The 18,650-nt window shown below is 41.2% G+C and overlaps 1 protein-coding gene across 7 annotated transcripts in view; it reads right to left on the bottom strand.

The window, feature by feature from the left end:
* The window catches only part of LOC135045518 (complement receptor type 1-like), a 537,897-nt gene that overhangs the window by 366,967 nt on the left and 152,280 nt on the right, over positions 1–18,650 (bottom strand). The window lies entirely within an intron of this gene.

The raw sequence follows: 18,650 nt of genomic DNA, 5'->3' as shown, positions 1-18,650 counted from the left end.
TCCCATTGGGCAAGGAAAAGGTTGGCATAGGAAGGCGCAAAATTCGTACCAATAGCTGTTCCCTGGGTTTGCCTGTAGTATTTACCCCCATACCAGAAAAAATTGTGCTCTAGGGTGAATCTTATCCCTTCCAATATGAAATCAATTTGATCCCCCTTCATTTTTGATTCCTTTATGAGAATCTTCTGCACATTTTCTATTCCTTGGTTGTGTCGAATTGAATTATAGAGCGATTTCACATCACATGTAGCCAATAGGTACCCTTCTTTCCATTCTATCCTACTTAATGTATCCAGATTCTGTATCGTGTCTTTAATATAACTCTGTTGTGTACTCACTAATTTCTTCAAAAAGACATCAATATAGCATGATAGATGGGATGTTAATGACTGAATTCCGGCCACTATTGGCCTTCCTGGAAGGGTGTTCAGGTTTTTATGGATTTTTGGTAATTGGTAGAACAGGGCCACTTTTGGATGTTCCGGATATATGTACTTAAACTCCTCTTTCGTAAGTATACCTTTTCCCAATGCATTCTTCAGGATCTTCTCAAGGTCTTTCTTATATTCTTCCATGGGATTCTTTTGTAATTGTTGGTATGTATCGGTATCTTGCAATAATCTCAGACATTCCTTATCATAATTTCCTTTATCCATAATTGTGATACCCCCCCCCCCCCCCCCTTATCTGCTTGTTTGATCACAATCTCATCATTCTGTTTAAGGCTCTTCAAGGCTTTTTTCTCCATCACACTTAGATTCCACTTCCTTTTTTCCTCCATCTTTTTAGGGATTCTTTTAATGTCTTCTTCTACTAATTTTTGAAAGGTGCTTAGTAAGTGACCTTTTAATTGTGCAGGATAGAAGGTGGATTTATTTTGAAGACCTGAGTGTTCGTATGATTCTGGCTCCATTCCTTTCTCCATGTTTATTTTTTGTTTATTTCTTTTGAAGAACTTTTTCAATGTAATGGTCCTAATAAATTTTTGGAGATCTATCATTGTATCAAATTTATTAAGAGTATTTGTTGGAGCAAATTTCAGTCCTTTCTCCAGGATTTTCACTTCAGAGGGGGTCAATTTATACTTGCTTATGTTGAATATCCCCTTCGTGCAACTTTTTTGTTGTTGTATTTCTTTTGTTTTTTCTTTTGCCCTGCTTTTTGCTCCTCCTCGCTTTCCCCGTTTGTTGATGATGAGCTTCTTTTTCGTCTTCTTATTCTTTTTGTTATTGAATCTGGGGATTTTTTCGGGATGGCTCCAAGATTCTGTGAGGAATTGTTCCTCTGCGCCAATTCTAAAAAAGCATCCAAATATGCTTCTGTGTCTTCTAACGCTACTTCCTCTTCTTCTTCTTCTTGTCGTTCCTGATTTTCCAATCTCAAGCCTTTTCTTCCCCTATCTTCCAAACGTTCCATTAAGGTTCGGGCTGAAAGGTCTAGGATCTTCTGATGGTCTTCTCTTCCATTATTGAAGCTTCTAATCAGGGTTTCCGTAGTGGGATAGTCTCCCTTTTTTGACTTCCTTCCTTGATCGTTTCTTTTCATCTCTTCCGAATCCACCTCTTGTTGTCTTTTGCTTTTCATCGGTTGTTGATTCTCTCTTTCCCTTATATCAATATTTCTCTGTGTCTTTCTCCAATTTTGGGATGTATCCCTGGGGTGCCTGTACTCTCCCAGCTGTCTTCCATCTTTCCTTCTCCATGAATCTCCATTATTCATTCCTCTACTGTTTTCAGTATCATAGAACCTCCTTGTTGATTGCCCTGTAGAGTTCTGTGGTCGAGATCGATGGTAATTAATCTCACCTCTGGATGGTTCTTCGTTACGTCTATGGTCATCTAGGCACGGTCTTCTTCTTTCCTCCCTTCCCATCTGAGGTCTTCTATCTATTTTCCAATTTCTAATATCACCTTTATAGTCCTCATGGTCTCTAGCGAACTTCTTCCTCTTTTGTTCTATTATTTCCTGTTCAGTTTTCTGTAGTTTAATATTCGTAAGATTTTCCAAATTCTTAAAATCCGCTAATTTTTCTATTGATTTAAATTTCCTTCTTATATCCTTAATTTCTCCCTCTATCTTATTAATATTTTCTTCTCTATCTGCAATTATTAATTTCATCAGATTCACTGAACAGGTATCGAGGGTATCATTCCACCTCTTATAAAATCTTCATTCTTTGATAAAAAAGATGGGGCTTTTATTATTCTAAGACCTCTCGGGATCATTTGTTTTTCGATATATTTAGCTAGAGTGGTGCACTCCCACCATTGTTTAATCTCCTGTATTTCTAGTTTTTCTAATCTAGTGTATAGACTACAGAACGTGTCTTCTGTTGCCTCTATATTTACCACTTGGTGTATACCTGCGGTAGGTATGAGTTCATTAAGAACCCTAATTCGCTCTTCTCTACTCAGTGCCATCTTCCTGCAAACTAGCTGCTGTCCTCGTGTGTGGATATAGATATAACAAAGAGACTGGGGGGATTTGAGGACTGCGCTTATTCACCTCACTTGATTGATTTACAGCTGCTATGGAGAAAAAGGCTTTCCACTAGCCTCTTAAAATCTGAATAAATAAAATAAAATATCTCCCAGCGCTTATAATTTTCAAGTGTATCAATATATTTCCTACTATATTAGTCGAGGTATTCAATTTTATAAATAAGTACAATAACAATCCTCTTTCATAAAAATAGCGTTTTCTTTATTAAAAATATAGTGTTAACAACACCTAAAAATAGGAGAATTTTGTCTAATAATATTACTCAATAAAACGTGATCCTAATACCGGTATACGTTTAACACAGAACAAAACAACATAAAACATATACTTTAAACAGTAGGCTATTTCCAGCTGTTTAACCTCATTAAAAGTCCACGATTATAATTTCCAATCACATTCCCATTCCTAACTAGAAGGAATGAATCCTGGATTTCCAGAAATAAGGTGGTATGTTAAGAATTGGATCACAATGGTTCTGTTCACTGTAATGGTTGGTCCTTTGATTGCATCAGCATATTATACATCAGAGTTCCTAGCCAGGAATAAACCATATGTAGACTCACTTAAAAGCCACAGGTCCAGAACCAGTCAATATTCATGACCAAGGGTGCAGGTTTACTCAAATGCCACAGGTCCAAAGCAGTTCAGTATTTATAGCCAGGAATAAAGTGTATGCAGATTTTGCTCAAATGTTGCAGGTCCAGAGCAAATCAACATTCATGACCAAGAGTAAAGTATATGCAAAACTTACTCAGATGCCACAGGTTCAGAAAAAGGTTCGGGTGTCTGCCGGCAGACTGTTGCAGGTGCTTTCAGCGATCAACTAGTTTCGCCTGTCTAAGTAGGCTTCCTCAGGATGGCCGAGTGCACCTTCTACCCCGTGTTTTAACCTCTCCCAGGCATACGTTGCCATGGCGACCGGGGTCTCTCCGCCCCTCGCCACCTCTCGCTGCACACAGCTCAGCATTATGTTGTCATAGTTACCGCGATCTCTCGTCGCGTCACGTCACTTCCGCTTCCTGTCTCTTCCGTTTGTTGTCATGGTAACCCGGCTTGGTGTATAGTAGCTTCCCTGCGTCGCGTAGCTTCCCCGCATCGCGTCACTCTTGAGGCAGTGGCTCCCGTCCATATGACACTCCATTCAGCATCAAGTTGCCATGGTGACGGGAACCTTCTTGTCGCATCACCTCCTCGTTCTCTCAGATGGTGTAGTTTTTTCTGCTCCCAGCATTTTCCAATTGCTCCTTTAAAATGTGAATAAGGAGTGTCTTTTATTGGCCATTTTTCTTCTGTTGTTTATTTGTATTTTTCGATCACATTGTGATGTTTGCTTATTACTGTATCTACATGGTCTCATATTGGAAGAAAAAACGTTCTGTTATAGATACACACATCGTCCCTTCTTTCTCTGCAATCTCTACTTCCCGACCATTCTTTTATAGTGTATTTTTATTTTTATTATTATTTTTATTTTTACTCTTACTCAGGAATGTCATGTCATATATGAAAACATTTAATCCACAAACAATAGACATACACACAACAATAGACATACACATAACTGTGCCTAGAGGTGGAGTTAGGTATACACAACTCCCACCTCATTCCCCTTACTTTTATTTTTATGCTATTTAAATCCTATTCTTTTAGAAAGGGATAAAGTTCCCAATCTATATTTAATCCTTTCGGTATCAGAGTCCCTAATTCGAAAATCATCCTTGCTTCTTCCTTAAGGAGTGCACTGTTCCAGTCTCCCCCTCTCCATGGTTTTTGTATTAATTTGATACCAATAAACTCCAGGGCCGCAGGGTTGCCATCATGGACTTTAAGGAAATGTTCTGGAACACTGTGATTGTCCTTTTTAGTCCTGATGTTATTTAAATGTTCGTTTATTCTGATTTGAAGGCACCGGTAGGTCTTCCCCACATATTGAAGCCCACAGGGGCAGGTCATCAAGTAAATCACCCCCTTCGAGTTGCAGGTGATTTTCTCCTTTATTTTATATTCTTTTCCTGTACTATTGGATTTGTATTTCACTGTTGGTTTTGTTGATATATTCTTCGTTTTCCTGCAAACCACACAATTATTGCACCTATAAAATCCCGGCTCCATATCTTTTAGCCAGGTCATTTCGTCCCTCCTATCGTTCTTACAATAGCTCCTCACTAGGCTATTCTTCAGGGTAGGTGCCCTCCTATAGATTATTTTAGGTCTCTCTGGTAGAAGTTCTTTAAGCTCTTCATCTGCAGTAAGGATGTGCCAATGTTTGTATAGGCTTTCTTCTAAAAGTCTTCGTTGACCTGAATATCCCGTTATGAACATCACATCCTCTTTCTTCCTCTCACCCTTACTTTTGTACCGAAGGAGGTCAGTTCTATTCATCTTGTCCACTTCATCCTTATTCTGCTCCAAATCATTTTTCCTAAAGTTCTTTTCTCCAAATTTATTCATCAAATCCAATGCTTGTGTCTCATAATCTTCTCTCTTAGTGCAATTTCTCCGTATTCGTCTTATCTGGCCTTTGGGGATATTGGCCAACCACTTTGGATGATGGTTACTCTTGAAGTCTAGGTAACTGTTACAGTCCACTTCCTTGCTGAATGTTCGTGTTTCAATCTGATTATTCTCAATGAAGATGGTCAGGTCTAGGAAGTTTATACTTGTTTCGCTGATTTCCCTTGTAAATTCCAGATTGTATTCATTTTTATTTATCTCTATGATGAATCGTTCCAGATCTTTCTTTGGCCCATTCCAAATGATGAACACATCATCTATAAACCTTGCCCATACAATCAAATTGTGAAGGTATTCATTGTTTGTCCATATATACTCATTTTCCCATTGGGCAAGGAAAAGGTTGGCATAGGAAGGCGCAAAATTCGTACCCATAGCTGTTCCCTGGGTTTGCCTGTAGTATTTACCCCCATACCAGAAAAAATTGTGCTCTAGGGTGAATCTTATCCCTTCCAATATGAAATCAATTTGATCCCCCTTCATTTTTGATTCCTTTATGAGAATCTTCTGCACATTTTCTATTCCTTGGTTGTGTCGAATTGAATTATAGAGCGATTTCACATCACATGTAGCCAATAGGTACCCTTCTTTCCATTCTATCCTACTTAATGTATCCAGAATCTGTATCGTGTCTTTAATATAACTCTGTTGTGTACTCACTAATTTCTTCAAAAAGACATCAATATAGCATGATAGATGGGATGTTAATGACTGAATTCCAGCCACTATTGGCCTTCCTGGAGGGGTGTTCAGGTTTTTATGGATTTTTGGTAATTGGTAGAACAGGGCCACTTTTGGATATTCCGGATATATGTACTTAAACTCCTCTTTCGTAAGTATACCTTTTCCCAATGCATTCTTCAGGATCTTCTCAAGGTCTTTCTTATATTCTTCCATGGGATTCTTTTGTAATTGTTGGTATGTATCGGTATCTTGCAATATTCTCAGACATTCCTTATCATAATTTCCTTTATCCATAATTGTGATACCCCCCCCCCCCCTTATCTGCTTGTTTGATCACAATCTCATCATTCTGTTTAAGGCTCTTCAAGGCTTTTTTCTCCATCACACTTAGATTCCACTTCCTTTTTTCCTCCATCTTCTCAGGGATTCTTTTAATGTCTTCTTCTACTAATTTTTGAAAGGTGCTTAGTAAGTGACCTTTTAATTGTGCAGGATAGAAGGTGGATTTATTTCGAAGACCTGAGTGTTCGTATGATTCTGGCTCCATTCCTTTCTCCCTGTTTATTTTTTGTTTATTTATTTTGAAGAACTTTTTCAATGTAATGGTCCTAATAAATTTTTGGAGATCTATCATTGTATCAAATTTATTAAGAGTATTTGTCGGAGCAAATTTCAGTCCTTTCTCCAGGATTTTCACTTCAGAGGCGGTCAATTTATACTTGCTTATGTTGAATATCCCCTTCGTGCAACTTTTTTGTTGTTGTATTTCTTTTGTTTTTTCTTTTGCCCTGCTTTTTGCTCCTCCTCGCTTTCCCCGTTTGTTGATGATGAGCTTCTTTTTCGTCTTCTTCTTCTTTTTGTTATTGAATCTGGGGATTTTTTCGGGATGGCTCCAAGATTCTGTGAGGAATTGTTCCTCTGCGCCAAGTCTAAAAAAGCATCCAAATATGCTTCTGTGTCTTCTAACGCTACTTCCTCTTCTTCTTCTTCTTGTCGTTCCTGATTTTCCAATCTCGAGCCTTTTCTTCCCCTATCTTCCAAACGTTCCATTAAGGTTCGGGCTGAAAGGTCTAGGATCTTCTGATGGTCTTCTCTTCCATTATTGAAGCTTCTAATCAGGGTTTCCGTAGTGGGATAGTCTCCCTTTTTTGACTTCCTTCCTTGATCGTTTCTTTTCATCTCTTCCGAATCCACCTCTTGTTGTCTTTTGCTTTTCATCGGTTGTTGATTCTCTCTTTCCCTTATATCAATATTTCTCTGTGTCTTTCTCCAATTTTGGGATGTATCCCTGGGGTGCCTGTACTCTCCCAGCTGTCTTCCATCTTTCCTTCTCCATGAATCTCCATTATTCATTCCTCTACTGTTTTCAGTATCATAGAACCTCCTTGTTGATTGCCCTGTAGAGTTCTGTGGTCGAGATCGATGGTAATTAATCTCACCTCTGGATGGTTCTTCGTTACGTCTATGGTCATCTAGGTACGGTCTTCTTCTTTCCTCCCTTCCCATCTGAGGTCTTCTATCTATTTTCCAATTTCTAATATCACCTTTATAGTCCTCATTGTGTCTAGCGAACTTCTTCCTCTTTTGTTCTATTATTTCCTGTTCAGTTTTCTGTAGTTTAATATTCGTAAGATTTTCCAAATTCTTAAAATCCGCTAATTTTTCTATTGATTTAAATTTCCTTCTTATATCCTTAATTTCTCCCTCTATCTTATTAATATTTTCTTCTCTATCTGCAATTATTAATTTCATCAGATTCACTGAACAGGTATCGAGGGTATCATTCCACCTTCTTATAAAATCTTCATTCTTTGATAAAAAAGATGGGGCTTTTATTATTCTAAGACCTCTCGGGATCATTTGTTTTTCGATATATTTAGCTAGAGTGGTGCACTCCCACCATTGTTTAATCTCCTGTATTTCTAGTTTTTCTAATCTAGTGTATAGACTACAGAACGTGTCTTCTGTTGCCTCTATATTTACCACTTGGTGTATACCTGCGGTAGGTATGAGTTCATTAAGAACCCTAATTCGCTCTTCTCTACTCAGTGCCATCTTCCTGCAAACTAGCTGCTGTCCTCGTGTGTGGATATAGATATAACAAAGAGACTGGGGGGATTTGAGGACTGCGCTTATTCGCCTCACTTGATTGATTTACAGCTGCTATGGAGAAAAAGGCTTTCCACTAGCCTCTTAAAATCTGAATAAATAAAATAAAATATCTCCCAGCGCTTATAATTTTCAAGTGTATCAATATATTTCCTACTATATTAATCGAGGTATTCAATTTTATAAATAAGTACAATAACAATCCTCTTTCATAAAAATAGTGTTTTCTTTATTAAGAGTATAGTGTTAACAACACCTAAAAATAGGAGAATTTTGTCTAATAATATTACTCAATAAAACGTGATCCTAATACCGGTATACGTTTAACACAGAACAAAACAACATAAAACATATACTTTAAACAGTAGGCTATTTCCAGCTGTTTAACCTCATTAAAAGTCCACGATTATAATTTCCAATCACATTCCCATTCCTAACTAGAAGGAATGAATCCTGGATTTCCAGAAATAAGGTGGTATGTTAAGAATTGGATCACAATGGTTCTGTTCACTGTAATGGTTGGTCCTTTGATTGCATCAGCATATTATACATCAGAGTTCCTAGCCAGGAATAAACCATATGTAGACTTACTTAAAAGCCACAGGTCCAGAACCAGTCAATATTCATGACCAAGGGTGCTGGTTTACTCAAATGCCACAGGTCCAAAGCAGTTCAGTATTTATAGCCAGGAATAAAGTGTATGCAGATTTTGCTCAAATGTTGCAGGTCCAGAGCAAATCAACATTCATGACCAAGAGTAAAGTATATGCAAAACTTACTCAGATGCCACAGGTTCAGAAAAAGGTTTGGGTGTCTGCCGGCAGACTGTTGCAGGTGCTTTCAGCGATCAACTAGTTTCGCCTGTCTAAGCAGGCTTCCTCAGGATGGCCGAGTGCACCTTCTACCCCGTGTTTTAACCTCTCCCAGGCATACGTTGCCATGGCAACGTATGCCTGGGAGAGGTTAAAACACGGGGTAGAAGGTGCACTCGGCCATCCTGAGGAAGCCTGCTTAGACAGGCGAAACTAGTTGATCGCTGAAAGCACCTGCAACAGTCTGCCGGCAGACACCCAAACCTTTTTCTGAACCTGTGGCATCTGAGTAAGTTTTGCATATACTTTACTCTTGGTCATGAATGTTGATTTGCTCTGGACCTGCAACATTTGAGCAAAATCTGCATACACTTTATTCCTGGCTATAAATACTGAACTGCTTTGGACCTGTGGCATTTGAGTAAACCAGCACCCTTGGTCATGAATATTGACTGGTTCTGGACCTGTGGCTTTTAAGTAAGTCTACATATGGTTTATTCCTGGCTAGGAACTCTGATGTATAATATGCTGATGCAATCAAAGGACCAACCATTACAGTGAACAGAACCATTGTGATCCAATTCTTAACATACCACCTTATTTCTGGAAATCCAGGATTCATTCCTTCTAGTTAGGAATGGGAATGTGATTGGAAATTATAATCGTGGACTTTTAATGAGGTTAAACAGCTGGAAATAGCCTACTGTTTAAAGTATATGTTTTATGTTGTTTTGTTCTGTGTTAAACGTATACCGGTATTAGGATCACGTTTTATTGAGTAATATTATTAGACAAAATTCTCCTATTTTTAGGTATTGTTAACACTATACTCTTAATAAAGAAAACACTATTTTTATGAAAGAGGATTGTTATTGTACTTATTTATAAAATTGAATACCTCGACTAATATAGTAGGAAATATATTGATACACTTGAAAATTATAAGCGCTGGGAGATATTTTATTTTATTTATTCAGATTTTAAGAGGCTAGTGGAAAGCCTTTTTCTCCATAGCAGCTGTAAATCAATCAAGTGAGGCGAATAAGCGCAGTCCTCAAATCCCCCCCAGTCTCTTAGTTATTTTCTTAACCCCTGGATGCCTTTATGGACCGAAGAGGACCGATCTACACCGGATTGTTGGCGAGTATAAACCTTTTTTTTTTTTTTACAGGTTACCCCGTACATTACAAGTGGACATGGAACAAGTGGACGTGAATGGTGGCGTGGGATGTAGGCAAGTATGTGTAAGTGTGTGAGTGTGTTTTAATAAAATTATAGTGTCACGGTGTCTATGTCTTTATTTGAATATTTCTTTTGTTGTGGAACTACAGGTACCAGCGGGCCCTTTAATGCCCTGCAAGCTGGTACTTATGGTTCTCCAAGTACCAGCATGCATGGGAGGCTTGCTGGGATATGTAGTTCCACAGCAAAGGACAATATTTATTTATTTTCTTTTTTTACACATTTATGGCTATCATCCCTCCATCCACAGCCCTCGGATGGCGAGGACAGCCTCGGGCTTCATCCCTGGACCTTGGGTGCCTGGAGGGGAGGGACTTCTTTATTTTAGGGGTCCCCACTCCCCCAGAGAACCATGGCCGGGGTGACTAGTTGGTGTGTGTGATGCTGCGGCCGCAGGGACCTATATAAAAGGGGTGTGGTATGTGTGACTGGCGGTCAGGAGACCGCCGATCAGCATACCTACGTTGGGATCCTGGCAGCAGAATGCCGGCGGGGGTGGGAAAGTGCAACAAGCGCCTTGCGGGCTCGGTGACAACCTGCGGTTGCCATGGGTTCTATTCCCACTCTATGGGAACAAGGAACAGTCCAAGAGCCCGGTACTGGTTGTTTAAATACAGGTAACCCTACTCAATTTTTTCACGTATTTTTGCAACCAGGACCAGCTCAAAGAACCCAGGGCTGGTTATACTTTTGGGGGGGACCTGCACGTAGTTTTTTTTATTTTGATTTCTTTATTCTTAACTCTTTCTTTACTTTTACAGACAGACGCAAGCACTAATCTCATTGATCTGTGCCTAGTTCTGTCTAAATTTGCACCTTGTAATACAACTCGCATTACAAGGTGCAAATTTAATTATAACGTTTCAGGTCTGTTTTTTTTCGCCAGACCACACATGCAGGTTGAGTTTTTCACTAAAATCTCGTACTGCATTACATTTGCAAGTTGCGCCGCCAACTCAAAGTGTGAGAAGGTGCGAGTTTGTGTGACTACAAACTCGCACCGCATTACATCCCGGCTACTGTGTTTTAACAGACAACCTGCCTATGAGTCTTTATTTCAGTAGCCGTTTTACAATATATATTAATAGTAAATACTGCTAGTGCATACATGATAATGTACCAGATTAATAACAGCAATGCACTGTAGAAAATAGACCATAGTCCTGTGCAGTATAATGCAACATATGTATAATATATAATTCAAGTGCACAATGTGGAACCTGATCCCTAAAGGAGAAGGTGGGGGGCCCTCACTAGGGCCCACCGGGGGTTACCCTGGAGAGAGATGAATTAATAACAAATCGGCTTCTGTCATATTTCGAATACAGCCTTTAATATGGGATGGTATTGTAATATGGGATGTCTAAGTTAGAAGCTGATTGGTTGGTACTATGGGGGTCATTCCGACCTGATTGCACGCTGCGGATTTTCGCAGCGCAGCGATCAGGTCAGAACTGCACATGCGTATGCACTGCAATGTGAGGCACGTCGTACGAGTGCAAAGCGGATCGGCGCCCAGCGATAGATTCTACGATGAATCCGTTTGCACGTGCGTTCACAAGGAGATTGACAGGAAGGAGGCGTTTGTGGGTGTCAACCGACCGTTTTCCGGGAGTAGTTGGAGAAACGCAGGCGTGTCCAGGCATTTGCAGGGTGGGTGTCTGACGTCAATTCCAGGACCTGACAGGCTGAAGTGATCGCAGCGGCTGAGTAAGTTCTGAGCCACTCAGAAACTGCACAAATTGTGTTTGCATCTCTTGGCTGCAAAAGCGTTCGCACCCTTGCACAGCAAATATACACTCCCCGGTGGGCGGTGACTATGCGTTTGCACGGCTGCTAAAAACAGCTAGCGAGCGATCAACTCAGAATGACCCCCAATGTTTCTCCACTTGATCTCTCTCCAAGGGTTGATACATCTTCCCAGAGTTTGGAGTTATGACAGCAGCATGTATGGGGAGTATGGGGAGCATTGAGGAGTTAAGGTGTGAAGGACTGGGAAAGGAGCCTCGGCTATGTTTAGGAAGCACCAGCGAAATGGGACAATGAAAAAAATATACATTAAATATACAGTACAAGGAGGACAGAAGATGGGGGTGGGGGTGGGGGGCTTTAAGGGGCTAGGAGCAGGGCTTAAAGTGGTCCTGGTGAGGTGGTGGAACTCATGGAGGAGGACCATGGAGGCATCAGGACCTGAGGAAGGAGTAGGTGGCTGCAGCTCATCAGCAACTTTAGTGCCGCCTGTATCATCGATTGACGCAGATGATGGGGCGGGCTTTTCTGTTAGAATTACTGTGCAGGGCAATGGAGATGGTGGAACTAGTTCCCCCTACCATTACAGGTGGTGGAACTCAGTTCCACCTCGTTCCCCCCCACTTTAACCCCTGGCTAGGAGGGTAACTAAAGAAAGAAAGAAAGCTATAAGGGAAAAAATTAAAATGAAAACACATTGCTAGAGGGAAGCCATGGAATGAGAGTACCACAGGCAAAAGAACAGGAGAAAATTAACTACATAGATGACTAAAAATATATAAACTAGACTAGGTACTGGGCCTGATTCTGATTTGGAAGTAAAGACAAAAAAAGGCAAGTACTGTAATAACTATGCACCTGGGCAAAACCATGTTGCACTGCAGGTCGATGGATATAACGAGCAGAGAGATTAGATTTGGGTGGGTGTGTCCAAACTGAAATCTAAATTGCAGTGTAAAAATAACGCTGTGTAACATTTGTGGTCTACATGCAGAAGCAGCCAGTATTCACCACAGAAAAAAATATATGTATTTGTTCTCCTTGTATTGCAACATGGTTTGATCCAGACACAAAGTTACTGTATTTGCTTCTTTTGCTTTACTTCCAAATCAGAATCAGGCTCACTGTGAAGTATGCAAAGCTTACTGCATCAGGATCCTTAAAACTCTACATACTGTATACTGGGGCACATGCTGTTGCAACCGATTTAGTATCTTTTTTCATAGACGCGCTGTTGCATCCGCTTTAGTATCTTTTGCCATAGTCGCGTCTGTGACTTTATGCTAATGCTAGTATAAACCCTTCCCTGGTATGCAAATTTGTATCTGTGCAAGGACTGTGAAGCTCACTTTCTGCATCTTTAGAAGCAACAATACCGCTAGGTCTGTGTTTAGACGCAACCATCTGTCACACCATTGAAACTTACAACTGCCCTATACTAAGTGCGGAATCTATGTCATGTGGGAGATGTACTAAGCCTTGGAGAGAGATAAAGTGGAGAGAGATAAATATACCTCGGCTTCTCCTTCCTCTGTATCCCACCCCCAGATTCCTGTGTAACTAGTCAATAGGAGTCTGGAGGTTATAGAGGAATGAGAACACACCCCTGGGGACAGCCAGCACACGTTTTATATAACAGACTGTAAAGTACTCTAAAGTTTAGATACAAGACTTGACCGGCCCGCTCCTGCTATATATGATCTTAGCTGCAGCCCACGGGTAGCAGTCACCACTGATTTTACCACAAAGGGGTGTATGCCAATGATGCCATCTATAATGTAGCTTAAGGTGATGTGTAGCAGTCATTTGCTGGCATGCTGCAGCTAGTTAGGAGTTTGGTACTGGCGCCCTCACTGAAAAGGTAGACATTGAATCGTTTTACATCGGCTCACACTGCTCAATTTTATTTTTTTTACTACATGGGTTTCAGACTGGATGGTGGTTTCTATTTTGACCGCTTCCTACCAATTGGAATTGGAATTTGGTTTTATTGTCATTAAATATTCAACGCATGAACAATCAATGAAATTTTCATGTAAGCAAAAAAAAAAAAAAAAACACCACAGAATATGTATAACACAAGAACAATACCATAAGATACTTTAAAAGAGCCATAAGGACATAATAACACATAGACAGATACAACAATCCTATCTATATTTAGAACCATTAAGCATTGTTATAGCCCTAGGAAAAAAGCTATCTTTCAGCCGGCTGGTCTTATCGATCTATAGAGGGAGTTTGAAGGAAGCCGAGTAAACATCCCATAATTAGGATGAGTCGCATCACCCAGTATACTCCCAGCCTTCGCAAGGAGCCTCTTCTCATAAACAGACTGAATACTGGGCAATCGTAAACCAATTATCTTGCCAGCAGTTTTCACAATTCTTTCCAACGACTTACGCTCTATAATACTACAATTTCCAAACCAGGCTAAAATACCGTAAGTAAGAACACTCTCGATAATACATGAATAAAAGTTAATTAAAATTACCTCTTTTATACCTGCTGATCGCATCTTTCTAAGAAAATATAAACGCTGTTGAGCTTTCTTTGTAGCAGCATTAACATAAGAATTCCATGACACATCATTGGATATAGTCAAGCCTAAAAATCTAAAAGATGTTACAATCTCCACCTCTTGCTTATCTAAAACTAGGGGACCAAAAATATACCTATTTTTAATTCTAAAATCGATAATCATCTCCTTAGTCTTTTTGACATTAAGAATCAAATGATTTTCTTGACTCCACTCCTTCGACCTACCTACTTCAGATATAAATTGTGAGTCATCATTTCCACCAATGAGACCCACGATGGCAATATCGTCTGCAAATTTGATTATATGCACAGAGTCTGACTTTGAGACGCGATCGTAGGTAAACAAAGAAAAGAGTAACGGACTCAACACACATCCCTGTGGGACACCAGTGCTAATCATTACCTCACTTGTAATTTTATTATTAGTCCTGACTGCCTGCGGCCTGTCTGTTAGAAAATCAAAAATCCATCTGCAGACAAAACTGTCCAAACCTAGCTGTGTCAGTTTATTAACTAAAGAAGTGGGAATAACAGTGTTAAAAGCCGAACTGTAGTCTACAAATAAAATTCTTACGGAGGAATTCTTATTTTCTAAATGGGTGAGCACGTGGTGGAATAAAGTGAGGGCAGCATCATCGGTTGATCTATTTGCTCTATATGCGAATTGAAAGGGATCCAAGCTATCCGGTAAAAAACCCTTTATATGTCTCATAACTAATTTCTCGAATGACTTCATAATAAGTGAAGTAAGAGCGATTGGCCTGAAATTATTTGGCTCACTGGTATTACTTTTTCCATTTTTTGGAATGGGAACAATTACTGTTGATTTAAAACTTTTGGGGACAACACATTGGGCTAGTGAAAGATTAAAAATTATAGTAAAAATTCCCGCTAACTGTTCAGAGCAATTCTTAATTACACTCCCTGGAATTCCATCGGGACTAGGGGCTTTACTAGATTTAATAGTGGCAAAGCACTTCCTTACAGACAATTCGTCCAATACCAATGGCACACCCTCGTTTACTCCCCACCTAGGAGGAAAATCAGCAACCTTATCGAAACGTGAATAAAAAATATTAAAAGTTTCACCAAACATGGGATCCATGATTTGTTCCAAATTACCCTTATTAGCTTTACAATCGGTGATGTCCTGTATTCCCTTCCACATACTTTTCGCATCTCTATCATTTTTAAATTTAGTTTCAAGTTTAACCGAAAACGCTCTCTTTGCATCACGAATTCCCCTTTTTAAATTTAATCTAGAGACCCTAAAGGCAACCTGGTCATTAGATTTAAAAGCTCTATCCCTTGCTGTTAATAACGCTCCCACTGTATCATTTACCCACGGCTTATTATTTGCGAAGACTTTCACACGTCTCCTACTGGTGACACTCTCGATACAACAATTAATATAACCTAGTACCATAGAGGTAAGATAATCTACGTTAACCAAATTATTATTAATCCCCCCCTCCCGGGATTCCCCAATAAACAAATCCCAGTCAGTAAATTCCAGCATGTCTTGGAGTTTGACCATAGCCTCTTTTGGTCATGTCACAATAGATTTAATTTTAGGTTTAAAACGCTGGACTAGGGGTTTGTATGTGGGTACCAGAAACAGAGAGATATGATCCGAATTGCCAATGTTAGCATGCCTAAAAGGTAAATAAACTTCCTTGATGTTACAATACACATGGTCCAGTAAATTTTTCCCCTAGTAGGAGTATTAATGTACTGATAATATTTAGGCAAAACAGCCTTCAATCTAGCCTGATTAAAATCACCCGCAATTAAGAATACACCATCAACATATTTAGATTCTAATTTAGTTATAGCAGTGTACAGACACCCCAAAGCTGATACCACATAAGCATCTGGGGGAATATAGACAACAACCACAATCACCACTGAGAATTCTCTCGGAAGATAAAAAGGACGGCATTTAACAATAGCATACTCTATATTTGGCGAACAGAAATTTTCAATAAGGAGTGCGTCAGAACACCAATTATCATTCACATACACGCAAACACCTCCACCTTTGGATTTACCAGAATCCAGAGTCCTATCTGATCTAAATAATGTTCTGTCTGCAAGCTGTACAACAGTATCCAACATATAATCGTTCAGCCAAGTCTCCGTAAATATCATAAGGGAACACGGTTTTATAAGAAACTGGCTAGCTATTGTCGCCCGGATCTCATCTAATTTATTTGGAAGCGACCTCACATTTGCAAGAAACACACTGGGAAGAGCAGGTCTATAAGGGCATAGACACAATCTCAGTCTAATGACAGCTCTTTTCCCACGTTTCTGCTTCCTCTCCCTCCGAGGTCTATGTTTCCACATGGACCTAATCAAGCAACCGGGCCTCCAGATTCTCTGTCCCTGAAGCCCATGGTCCTCATCACCTGTATCCTCCTCAGGCACAGTCTTCCTCCAGGTATGCACCCCCACTAACCGGCCCGTACCTCTACTGGACGCCGCAGCAGAGCCGGCAGCACTAGACCTGCACCCCTTCCACAGGCCACGAGATCCTTCAGCAGCCCCTGCAGCAGCCTTCATCCTCGGGTCAGATTGCAGTCGCATTCTACAGAGACGCTGACCCTGGGATCTCCCAGCAGCCCCGGCGGTAGCATCCAGCTCCGGGTCACGCAGTGATTGCGCACTGCGATGACGCTGACTCCTCTGCCGGACGAAGACTCCTCCGCCACACCACGGCCCCGCCACCTGGGTTTCTCCTCCGCATCTGCACCGGCGGTCGCCACAAGACCCGCACCGATCCCATCGGGGTCAGGACCCCTCAACAGCAGGACTCCCGGCCAGCCACCCACCGACCGCGGACCACCAGCGGGATCACCAGCGCCGGGCTGATTACACCAAGCAGCACGAAATGCCAGCAGCTCGCCACGGATGTACACGGCAGTGTCCACTCCCAGGCCCCCTGCGGCCCCCAGGACCAGGCTTAGCACAGCCAGGGTAAGAGTAATGATACTGTGGAGTTCCATACTTCTTTTATTATCTTTTTTCATTATTCTTGTGTAGCATACAGTTCCGTGCCTCTGCTCTCCACTCACAGCCGCTGCGTCTGAACGCGCCGCCAGTCTGTGCCCAGGGGACTGTGCCCAGGGGTGTCCAATCCGTGCCATCAATAGAGCATATGGATCTAGGGGTAGCTCCACAGTCCTTGATTCTGTCTAGAAAGGTATATGGAATTGCACTCTATACAGCTGCTCGGAGCGTCCTCGGGACACTCCAGGCAGTGCTACACTTCTTGCTGCTAGCCGTAATGTGTAAAAAGGGGACGCTGTCTTCCATAATGTGTAAAAAGAGGGACGCTGTCTGCTGTAATGTGTAAATAGGGGGACGCTGTCTTCCATAATGTCTAAAAAGAGGGATGCTGTCTGCCGTAATGTGTAAAAAGGGGGACGCTGTCTACCGTAATGTGTAAAAAGGGGTACGCTGTCTGCCATAATGCGTAAAATGGGGGACGATGTCTGCCATAATGTGTAAAAAGGGGGACGCTGTCTGCCATAATGTGTAAAAAAGGGGACGCTGTCTGCCGTAATGTGTAAAATGGAGGACGATGTCTGCCGCAATGTGTAAAAAAGGGACGCTGTCTGCCGTAATGTGTAAAAAGAGGGACGATGTCTGCCGTAATGTTTAAAAATGGATGCTGTCTGCCGTAATGTGTAAAAAAGGGACACTGTCTGCCGTAATGTGTAAAAAGGGGGGCGCTGTCTGCCATAATGTGTAAAAAGGGGGATGCTGTCTGCCATAATGTGTAAAAAAGGGGACGCTGTCTGCCGTAATGTGAAAAATGGGGGACGATGTCTGCCGCAATGTGTAAAAAGGGGGACACTGTCTACCGTAATGTGTAAAAAGGGGACGCTGTCTGCCGTAATGTGTAAAAAGGGGACGATGTCTGCCGTAATGTGTAAAAAGGGGACGCTGTCTGCCGTAATGTGAAAAATGGGGGACGATGTCTGCCGCAATGTGTAAAAAGGGGGACGCTGTCTACCGTAATGTGTAAAAAGGGGACGCTGTCTGCCGTAATGTGTAAAAAGGGGACGATGTCTGCCGTAATGTGTAAAAAGGGGGACGCTGTCTGCCATAATGTGTAAAAAGGGGGATGCTGTCTGCCATAATGTGTAAAAAAGGGGACTCTGCCGTAATGTGTAAAAAAGGGGACGCTGTCTGCCATAATGTGTAAAAAGGGGACGCTGTCTGCCATAAAGTGTAAAAAAGGGGACGCTGTCTGCTGTAATGTGTAAAAAAGGGGGACTGTCTGCTTTAATGTGTAAAAGGGGCTGTACCTGGTGTAGTGGCGTTACTGTGCAGCGTAATTTGAATAATGGAGACTACTGTGCACCGTAGTATGAATTGGTATTATTTTGTGGCCACACCCCTTCCCCATGAAGCCATGCCCCTATAAATTTTTCACACGCCTACGGCGCGCACTGCCCCTATATTGCATAGGGGGGGCGCGCCAATGCC

Source organism: Pseudophryne corroboree, chromosome 2 (genome assembly GCF_028390025.1).
Source record: "Pseudophryne corroboree isolate aPseCor3 chromosome 2, aPseCor3.hap2, whole genome shotgun sequence".
NCBI lineage: Eukaryota > Metazoa > Chordata > Amphibia > Anura > Myobatrachidae > Pseudophryne > Pseudophryne corroboree.
This window is presented reverse-complemented; position numbering and strand designations above follow the sequence as displayed.